Genomic DNA, 11,577 nt, shown 5'->3' with positions numbered 1-11,577 from the left:
AGTACCTCCTCCTGTTTTGAAGAAAAGGCCTGTGTAAGAGATGAATTATATTGTTCAACCCTGTCATAGTTCTTGGTTGTTCCTCCAATCTTTGTGATTGTCCAAGCACCCTATTTTATTTTTATGGCTCCCAGTAATTGAGGGGGTACTGAGACCTGTGAGTGTTCCAAATGGGAGGATATTAGTCAGCACCTAGATTCAGGCTGATTGGAAGCTGGATCCTCATGCAACAGCTTTCAATGTATAGAGAGAATACAGTACTGTAGGACCACAAGCATAAGCCCCACCGGCCACCAGAGCCAGGCAATGTAGAGGTGTAGCTTGGAAACAGCCACAAAAATCAGAGCACTATAAAAAAGGGTAAAAGCTCCTTTCAAGGTGGTACCAGTGGGCTGGAGCATGGTGGAAGGAGAACACAAAAATTGTGTCCACTGGCCTCTGTTCCATGAGAACACCTTCATAGGCCACAGATGTGTGCCAAACCAGATGTCTGCCCTTCTGGCCAAAGCACCTAGACAAGCAAATAGGCCTGGGAGAAAGCCTGGGAGAAAGCAGAAAGCCTGGGAGTATGTTTCAGTCTTCTATCTATGCAGCGTCCTCAGGTGTTAACCAATCATGAACTGTCTCTCTGATTGCTACAGTCCTTGGGTCCCAGGAACACAAGATCCTTTGGCCTTTAGAGCCAAGTGATCAAGGGTGTCCCCTGGGCAGCAGCCACAAAAACTAGGGCACCAGATGCATGTAAAAGCTCACTGCTAGGAGACACCAGTGCTGTGGAGTGTGGCAGAGGGAGAGTGTGAAGATAGACCTGGCACTTCTGAGGTGTCTGGAAAGGATTGGCTCTTAGATCTGTATTTAATTAGAAACTTTCTCCCCAGGCCCCAGCTATGAAGATAAGCTAATAGGCCTCTTTCTTGTAAAATCTGGCCCTTGAGACTGTTGCCTCTTGCTGTCCTCTGAAGGTGATAATCACTTAGGACCTCTTTCTCCTTGGTTGCTACCATGTGTGACTCTGGAGCATAAGCCCCATTGGCCACCAGAGCCAGGCAATCTAGTGATGTCTCCTGGATGGCAGCCACAAAAATCAGATAACTAGAGGTGGTTACAACCTTCTTTCTGGGAGATATCGTTGAGCTGGAGTATAAAGATGGTGCCTACTGACTGGCATGAGGCAGAGAGAGAGTGAAAAGATGGCTCATGCCAGCCTTCATCCCTGGAGAGTATCCCAGCAGGCCCTTAGATGTGTGTTAAGTTACATACCTAGGCTGATGCTTTAAGATAAGCAAATAAGGCTCGTTCACATAAAGTTTGGGTGCGATTAATTGACAGCCTTTGTACTGGTCCCTGGGATGGGTGAGACCAAAGTGCAAGCCCTCTAAGAGCCACTTCTCGGTGTGCTATAGCCTTGTGGGTCTCATGGATGTGAGCCCCAGTGGTTTTCAAAATTAATGTTTCTGGTCTCATCTCTCAGGTGCAGGTCTTAAAAGGTGGGGTTCTTGATGTGGGGTTCAAACCCTTCACTCCTTAGGGAGAAGCTCCAGGTTTTTAGTTCCCTCTTGATTGTAGGTTGCAGTTCCAGGGTTGGGTATTATGGTTAGATTGTGTCTCAGCCTCTGCTACCCATTTTGATGTTTTTCTTTGTTTGTTTGTTTGTTTGTTTTCTCATTTGCCCAATATATAGGAATCACTCACCTAGTGTTTACAGTTTTTTCCAGAGTAAAGTTTTGTATATGTAGTTGTTGATTCAATGTGTCCATGGGAAGGGGTGAGGTCAGGATCATCCTATGTCACCATCTTGAACTAGACACCTATTAATTAAATCAGAAAATTATCTTAATTATCTTGTATTAACTTTTCAATAATAGCAATATTAAGATTTTCCCAATTTATAGTTCTTTTAGCTTTGACAGTCTGCTTGGCAATGCTTATTTTTAAGTTGCTAAAAGTACTCACTATTTAAAAGCTCCTGGGCCATGTTTTTACATAATTAAAAAGAGATGGGTTGGTGAAATATTGATTAGACTTTTTGACTCACAAGTATAACTACTTCCCCAGTGTACACTATTCCACCCTTTTATCGAAGGTTTTCCAGTATTTTTAGGATTCCTCAGATGAAATAAATTTGAGAAAGAAAACATTTGGAGAGTGCTTTTAACCCACATGTATTTTTCACTATTGAAATTGATCGTTAGCCCTTGTGTAAGTTCTTTTCATTGAAATAGTTCCATAATTCTATGGATAAGAAATATCCATCTCTGTTGTCTACTTAAAAAAAATTCAGCCTTATTTCAGTGGGATATTAATAAAATGGAAAAATTTCACTCTATCTCTTTATTTTTTATATTTGATCCAGTCTGTCCCATTGGAATTACAATACGTACTCCATTTTAAAGAATTAACCTAGTTATACTTGACATCTTCAAATCTAAAATACAAGCAGACAAACAAAAATAACTTCCAAAGAACAAGTATGGCATCAGGACAGGAATCCCAAGGATGCTTCACACTTATTTGAAGTTGTTACTTATGAGAATAACTTTGCTAATGCTTCCATCTGATAATTTTCTTCAGCTGTGTGTTGAATTCTCTCTTGAGAATTATGAAGAAGCTTGTATAGAACAATGAGTGTCAAACTTGGCCCCAAGCTGCTTCTTCCTAACTAAGGTTTTGGTCCCTGAAATCACCATAGCTCCTTTACATACTAGGTTTTCAAATAATATTTCATATCAAAATTTTGAAAACAATAACTGTAGGATGGATATTGTCATTTGAATCACCTACCTATTAGGATACAAGTGACAGGAACTGTTATTAACATTCCTACGCAATGAATTTGAGATATATATTTTATTAAAAATTAGAGTAGATTTTTCAAATAAATTGTTATTAGTGCAGTGAACTCCGTTGTACACTTAATTCTAAATCAGGTGTGAAAATCTAGTTTCAAATTTTTTTATTCAAAAGGTATCCATCAAATAATGCTATGAAAGATACAGTATGAAATATGATTAACACATTTTCTAATGTATTGCTTTGTCAATATAGTATTAGTAGAGATAATCTGTGTTAATTACCTGCCTGGCTTAATCTATGCTAATAGCTAATGTAGGCTATTTAGAATTCATATAAAATCTTAGGGTTAACTCTTATTTATACAATTTTTTACATATGTTAAATACATTGGATTATTGTCAAATCACTTTATTCTCTCATTTCCTCCTTCCCTCTATCTTTTCCTTCCTCCTATTGTTCAGCAGACATTTATCAAGTACCTTCTATTGTTGATGTAGGAAGTACCTAACATAATAAAAAAATGAGAATATCTAGACATTAATTGTGGCCATATTTACAATAAAAACTGCTTACAGTATATGTGTAGATTGGTTAACATATACAAACAGGCAAAAATAAGATCTTTTTTAGATGTCCTAACTTAATATTTATATTACTTATATTCTGAAAAGTAGAAGAAGTAGAAATTCCCAAAATGTATCCTCAACTAAAGAATCATATCATCATCATCACCTCTACATTTTATTCACTGTTTACTATTTATCAGGAATTGAGTTACAGTGTTAACATGCATATTCTTATTTAATGTTCATGATAACTCTGTGAGGTACATACTATACAGTCCCTATTTTAACAATGAATAAATGGATGGAAAGATAGTTGAGTATCTTGCTTTGTACCTGTTTCCACGTCATATAAGTGGCATAGTGACCATTTGAATCTAATCAGTCTGACACCAGAGTCTCTGTCCTTGAGACTGCATTATACTTCTTCATGCTTGGGTAATATAGAAACTTAATTTCTCATTCATTTACCCAAGTACCTTTCAGTCTGTTTGCATTATTTCTTTGATGCTCTGTTGCATATACTTTTAATGGAAATATGTTTTGCATACCTTTAGGAGACACACGTGTTTAACATGATAAGCTGCTTCTTGGTTCTTTTATCATAAAATTTCTTCAGAAGCCTCTACCACTGCCCTTGCCAGATTTATAATTAAAATGAAACATTGAGCTGCTACAAAAATTGTTTATTACAGTACAATTTTTAAAGCTGACATTTTTCAAATTATTTTGGTACTCCCAGTTTTCTTTACATTCGGAACATATTTTGGCTGGAGGCCAGGGTTTTCTTTTCAACCAAGAAAGAAAAAAAATGTATTGGAAAAAACTACAGAAACCCCTCAAATAGTGTTTTATTTTTCTACATTACGTGTGATTTTGGCCTTCTTTTTCTTTTCTTGACAGTTAACTCTTTTTAGTGCTCAGATTTTCTATGGAAATTCCTCTTTCCTATCTTACCCTCTCTCTTCCCTCTTCTTTGTTCTTTTTTTTTTCTTTTTTTTTTTTAACATCTTTATTGGAGTATAATAGCTTTACAATGGTGTGTTAGTTTCTGCTTTATAACAAAGTGAATCATACATATGTCCCCATATCTCTTCCCTCTTGGATCTGGCTCCCTCCCACCCTCCCTATCCCACCCCTCTAGGTGGTCACAAAGCACGGAGCTGATCTCCCTGTGCTATGCGGCTGTTTCCCACTAGCTATCTGTTTTACGTTTAGTAATGTTCTTATACATAAACTGTTTTTCTTTACCTTCAGAAAATAGTTCTTGAAGAGTTGGCTATATTGTTTTTCAGTGTTTGCTGCTGGTTTACCCTGGATAACAATGAGTACTGAACTGGTACTGCAAACTTTTTTGGATAAGTTATTCTGATTTCTTTCCCTGTACTCAGTGTCAAATAAACTATGTTCTTTTTGCAGCTCCAGGACATTCATAGTCAATGCATATTACTCTTCAGTCTTAAGACATGGTCTCAACTCTAAATGTTTTTAAAGTAAGATTTATTTATTTTGTTTCTCTATAATTAGAACATTTTTATGAGTAGCAAACTCACTAAGGTTAGTGTGTGTCTAAGGAAGTCGTGTTATATTTTAGTCTAGTCTGGTAATTTAGTTTGTTTCTTTAGATACCTTAGGTTTTACTTGCTTGACTCAGATGACTTCTTTCATAGTTTTCTGGTCTACACATCTTCATTTCTCTTCTGGATGCATATCCATGAGTTTTCTAATATGACCTCAGTAGTGGAGAGTAGTAGCAGATGGAGTGTTTAAATTCATGGGGAAAGGCCTGGTCCTTTTTTGGTCCATTCTGATATGGAGCGACAAACCTGATCTAATTATACTTATGATTGATCACTGATCTGGGATTGGCACCACCCATGGGCAAAGGTTGCATAACCTGAGATGCAGTATATTTCTTTCTGTCTTTTCAGTGAAGGCTCTGTCATCTCCTCTGACAAATTGGCCTCATCTCAGCCACTTTATTGTCACAGTATAGATGACCTCAGGCAAGCATGCATGCCTGACATCTCCTCAGGGGCAGGTTGAATCTTGCAGGACCTCTCAGGGCAGGGAATACTATGGAGAAGTGGGAATTGGGGGCTTTTTCCCAGAAGTGAAATGTGAAGCAGGGCAATATTTAACCTTAATAATTATTTTTTTTTCAAATGTATGTACAAGTTTTAAAAACCAATACATTTGTTATGGAAAAAAAAAACTACTTCAGTGGACTTCAGATGCTTAAATATTTCTGAAGGACCATTATTTAAGATAACTAAAGATTTCAGTTTTATAACTGAATGTAGCTACAAATGTCAAGTGATTTAGGAGGTAAGAAAATTACATTGTTCGGACAATTAAGGTTAGACTTACTGAGAGAATTCAGGTTTTTCTTTTTATTAGGATTATCCTTTTTTCTGCATTGAAAAGCTCTAGAATGTAGTGGTTTAGAGCAATATCTCTTTCTGAATTCAAATTCTGACTCTTTCATTTAGTAGCTGTGTGATCTTGAGAATATTAGTTAAGCTCTTATTCTCAGCTTCTTTGCCAAAAAAAGGACATAATAAAAACACATACCTCACAGAGTAATTTAGAATAAAGAAAAAGACAAGTAATCTCCTGTAATAATAATAATAAATTATTATTATTAATATTAATTAATAGAAGTTAATAATAATAAATGTGGCTACAAGTATTAAAAATTTTATGCACTTATATTACTAGCATATAGTATTATTTCTAAATTTCAAAACTCACATTTATGAAAACACTCCATAGATTATTCTATAATAAGTTCTTACTAATGATATTGTTTATATTAATGTATTACATTCCATTTCTCTCGTCACGAAGAAATTATTGAAAGTGTCAGCACAAAAATCACATGAATCTCTGAAAGATTATGTGAAGAGATTCATGAAAATATAAAAGGATCCTAATTCAGTTTATGCATTACTAAGAACCCAAAAGTAGAAAATAAAGGAAATCATTTTGAATATGTCCATTTTCCTCTATCTTCATCACCATAACCATCATCCTAGTCCAGCACCAGGCTCTCTTGCTGGTACTGTTATTTTCTAATTTTCTAAATTACTTACTTTTGTCCATTGTAGCCTCTCTTCCAAGTTGTCCCACACATTCAGTAACAGTGATTGCTTCAAAACAGCAAATTTGATCTTGTTTGCTCTGTTTTAAACTCTTATATGGCTCCCTATTACATTGAATGAAAACAAAACTTAGTGTCATGTCACTGAAGAACATGAGAATAAAATCCCATATTCTTACTATGATCTGAAAGCCCCTACATGCTCTGCACCCTAAATCTATCTGGGTTCACATCCTATTGTTATTACTCAATAACTTATCTCCATCATACTAAACTTTTTGCTAATCTCAGGAAAAACAAGTAGTCTTCTACTTTTAGGTGTTTGTGCTTTCTCTATATTATCTTCCCTCAAATAATTTCGTGCCTCACTTCATTCGTGGTGCTCCTTTTACCTCCACAAAGAGAAATCTCCTACCCACCCTATCTAAAAGTACACTTCGTATCACTATTTTCTTGCCCTATGTTATTATTCATTACAGAATATTTACCTACCTATGACAAATAATATTATATGTCTGTATATTTATGTTTTTTCATTCATGCCTCCACACTAGAATATACATTGTATAAGAATAGAGTCATCCTTGAAGAATACCAGGTACATAAATATATACTGAATAAGTAAATAGTAAGTGTTCAGAACATATTTGGTTAATAAATATATTCAGGAATGCAGGAATTCTACCTCCAGCCATGTTTGTATCAAACAAAGTCTCTTATAATGCATAACTGGAAAATCTGAGTAATGTTTAATAAATATTCCCTAAAAGAATAGATCTACCAATGCACTGAAAATATGAGGGATCTATGATCAAAGAGAGAAACAAAGAACAGAAGTGACTACAATATTCTGGGTAGATTTTTACCTTGAAGTGAAACCATTTCTAAGCTAAAGCATCCAGGTATAGAAGCCAAGTAGCTGAAATTATCTGAAACACAAAATCAAGTGATGAAGAAGCCCCGTGGAAAAGATTAGAGGGACAGAGAACCAAGTGGAAACTCATGACTGAGATATGGACAGACTGAGTAGAGTTGTAAGCAATTTTATTGAGGTAGGAGTAAAGAGAATGCAAGAGTAAGTAGCCCAGGAATACATCACAGACTGTCAATTGAGATGCCTGAAGGTTAATTTGGCTACTTATACTAACATGAGTAAATATTATCCAATGATAGACCACTTTTCAAATACTAAATCCTTACTTCAAATCAGTATATTGGTGGACTAGGTCAAAATGATATGCCTCTAGTCTATACATATGCTAATAGCAAAAGAAAATTCTCTCTCAAGTAAGACAGTATCATCTAGACTTTCAAATTATCTATCCAACATTTATAATGCCTGACATTTAATCAAAAATTGGCATTCCTAGTATGTAAGAGAAAATAAGTATAAATCAAGTGAAGGAAACACATTAGAAATAGACCCACAAGAAATACAGTATTTTAAGTTTTAGAAATATACTTACATATGTTCAGTTTAAAAGGTCCAAAGAGACTAAAAGTCTATAAAAATTATCAAATGAAATTATTCAATAAAACCATAATAAATAAAATTGAGAATCCAAAAGACAGATTTTGCAGCAGATTAAATAGAGCTGAAGACAAGAGATTGTACTGGAAGACAGTTCAGTAGAAAATTTCCAACCTGTATCAGAGAAATTAAATAATGATAATACAGATTTTTTAAAAGACTTTATTTTTTAGAGTAGTTTAAGTTTACAACATAAATTGAGAGGAAAGTACAGAGATTTCTCATATACCCCCTGCCTCCACACATCTATGAACACCCACATTATCAACATCACTTACCAGATCATGTTATCAAGGATGACTCTACATTAATATGTCATAATCACCCAATGCCCATAGTTTACCTTAGGGTTCACTCTTGGTGTTGTACATACTATGCATTTGGACAGATGTATAATGACATAGAACCATTATTATAATATCATACAGAATATTTTCACTGCACTGAAAAGCTGCTGTGTTCTGCTATTCATCTTCTCACCCCCAACCTAGCAACCACTGATCTTTTTATTATCTCCTTAGTTTTGCTTTTTCCAGAACGTCTTATGGTTAGAATTATATAGTATGTAGGCTTTTCAGATTGGCTTCTTTCATTTAGTAGTATGCACTTAAGATTCCTCCATGTCTATTCATGGCTTGAAAGCTCATTTCTTTTTAGCACTAGATAAAGTTGTATTGTCTGGATGTACCACAGTCTATTTATCTATTTTCCTACTGAAGGACATCTTGGTTGCATCTAAGATTTGACAGTTATGATTAAAACTGCTATAAACAGCTCTGTGCAGACTTTTGTGTAGACTTAAGTTTTTGTCTCCTGTGGGTAAATACCAAGGAGCATGATTACTGGATCATATATTAAGAGGATGTTTAGTTTTGTAAGAAGCTACCAACCCGTCATCCAAAGTGGCTGTACCATTTTGCATTCCCACCAGCAATGCATAGGTGTTCCTGTTGCTCCACATCCTCACCAGCATTTGGTGTGGTTGGTGTTGTGAATTTTGGCCATTTTAATAGGTGTGTAGTGGTATCTCATTGTTGTCTTATTTAAAATACAGATTTTAAGTGACATATATGACAGTTAAAAGGTTTAGCAGGTGTGTTATTTGGATATTAGAAGGAAATAACAGAAGATGGGACAGACATAATAAATAAGGAGCTAAAATAAGCTAAGATTATTTCAAACTGGTAAAATTCATCAACTCAAATATTCAGGAAATGTTGTGGATCTCAAATAGGATAAACACAAATTAATTATATGGAAACATATAATTATAAAAACAGCTGATAACCACACACAAGGAGTAAAAATGAAAATGACAGCTGAAATCTCAATAGAAATAATGAATGTCTATTCAGAATAATATACCTGTCAAAATATAATATCTAAAAGTAAAGGTGTAATAAACATGTTTTCAGACAAAAATTCATAAAATTCATCACTAGAAGACCCAACTTGAAGAAACCCAACAGAAAGTACTTCAGATAAGTTGAGAAAGATCCCAGACTAAAGCCCAGTATGCATGAAGAAATGAAAATTGAAAGGGGATCATCTAACTGATTAACTGAGCATTAATTATTCATTAACTGAGCATTAATTGTTCAAAGCAGTACTAGTATCTTAGTTTAAAATATATGTATTACTAAAATGCACGGGAACAACAATAAAACAATAGGCAATAGGGACGTAGTTGTAGTTAGTGCTAAAACCACAAAACACTTCATTGATTTTAGATCTATTAAGACATGTATATAAATGTAATCTCAAGGATAAGCACTAAATTAATAGTTTAAAAATGTATATCAAAAGAAATCTATAAGGGCAAACATGCATAAGTGAAAGATACTTGATTAATCTGAAGAAAGGCCCCCCAAAATGAGAGAAATGGACTATAAAGTAATTAAGGAAGATAAGCCAATCACAGAAGTATGAATACTATATGCTCTCACATATATATAAGGTGAGATATCTAAAATATTCAAACTCATAAAAGCAGAGAGTAGAATGGTGATTTCTAGAGTCTAGAGGAAGGGAGAAATGGAAAATTGTTGTTCAAGAGGTATAAAGTTTCAGTTATACAAGATGAATAAATTCTAGAGGTCAGCTGTAAAACATAGTGCCTATGGTTAACAATACTGTATTATACACTAAAAATTTGTTGAGAGGAAAGAGCTCACGTGTGAAGGGCTCTTATCACAATAAAAATAATTTCTCTAAGAAATTGCCTTTATTTGGAGAGCAAAATGACTACTGTGATTTGAAAAAGCAGTTAAATAGACATTAGTTCTATATTATTTCATCTTGTGTGGCTTTTGTTTGACTACATATTATTGTGATGATTTTTACTTCACTGCTATTGTAATAAGAGCACAACTCTTTATGTAAGTGTTTTTTTCTTGATGTAAAGTGTTCTTCTGGAGGTTGAGAAAAGGAACACAATAGCATGTTTTACGGGTATATGCATTAGCAACATTTAAGTATTTTAAAGTTTAGAGAAAAATAATCGTCTAAAATATTCAATATAGAAAGTAGAGTTTTAATAAACAATTTTGATTTAAATATCAGAGTTTCAGTGACAACAATCAGTGTGTTTATTTACAAAGAAAATTATTAAAATAGTGTGTTATATGTAATATTCTCACTTGGTGAAATGTTATTTTATGAAAAGTCACAGATCTAATAACTTCATAATAGCCAGCATTAGTATTTAGTTAAAGCCTTAATGATACTATTTCTTGAACTGAAAAATAAATTTTCTATGATGAAACACCTATACCCATCCAAGTGCTAAATGTATTGAAATAGAGATTATTGTTAATCATGCTCCTGACCACATGCCTTAAAAATCAGAAAAGGAAGAAGTGGGACATGTGGAATAATCTCTTATATTTTAGCTCCACTTATTCTGTAAGCATTAAATTATCAATTCTGCACTTTATCTTGTGTTCATTCAGTGGGTCTTGATCTATCTTGGCTTTCGAAATTACACTATTTTTACATATTTGTCTAACTATGTATATCTCTTCCAAAGCAAAAATCTATTATAAATTTCAGAAGTGATTTAAAGTGCTATGACAGTATTAATTTAACATGTGCTGTTTATTTAAGAGCACTTTCTGTTACTGCTAAGAGATTATCCCTCACCTATTTTTCTCCCTTAATCTGATGATACACAAGCAGACAATTTTTCTTCCTAATATATCTCATAATTTGTATTCATCATATGTTATTCCATGAGACAAGTATTTGGTTATTTTACACTTATCTTTTGTCTTCCTACTAGGAAGTAAACTGTAAGCTGAATTGTAGCCAGATATGTATTGAAAATTACATATATATATATATATATATATATATATATATATATGATACATCTGATATTTATATGACAGCAAGAAGATTCATATAAAGAGTGAAACAAGACAGTTGGGACTTGCTCTATTTCCTGAAACTAAGTTTTGAAGCTCTTTGTCTTTTCTGAAAATATCGCCTATAAAAATCATCTGTACCCCCTGGAGTTTTCTTTCTTGGAAAGCTTGTAACTATACATTCAAAGTCTTTAGTAGATACAGAAATACATTTACTTATAT

At 34.0% G+C, this 11,577-nt stretch overlaps 1 long non-coding RNA gene across 3 annotated transcripts in view; it reads right to left on the bottom strand.

Moving 5' to 3' along the window:
* Window positions 1-572: 572 nt before the first annotated feature.
* Window positions 573-11,577, bottom strand: part of LOC132423341 (uncharacterized) — a 246,573-nt gene continuing 235,568 nt past the window's right edge. For 2 of the 3 annotated variants that reach the window (XR_009518969.1, XR_009518970.1), the window contains exons 4-5: window positions 6,452-8,104; window positions 573-1,808 (exon numbers count right to left, since the gene is read on the bottom strand). This is a non-coding gene — a long non-coding RNA (uncharacterized lncRNA). The remainder of the gene's footprint in view (window positions 1,809-6,451; window positions 8,105-11,577) is intronic. The other variant, XR_009518971.1, reaches the window with a different exon arrangement.

Source organism: Delphinus delphis, chromosome 3 (genome assembly GCF_949987515.2).
Source record: "Delphinus delphis chromosome 3, mDelDel1.2, whole genome shotgun sequence".
NCBI classification, from domain to species: domain Eukaryota; kingdom Metazoa; phylum Chordata; class Mammalia; order Artiodactyla; family Delphinidae; genus Delphinus; species Delphinus delphis.
Note: the sequence above shows the minus strand (reverse complement) of the source record. Positions and strands in the feature narration are given on the sequence as shown.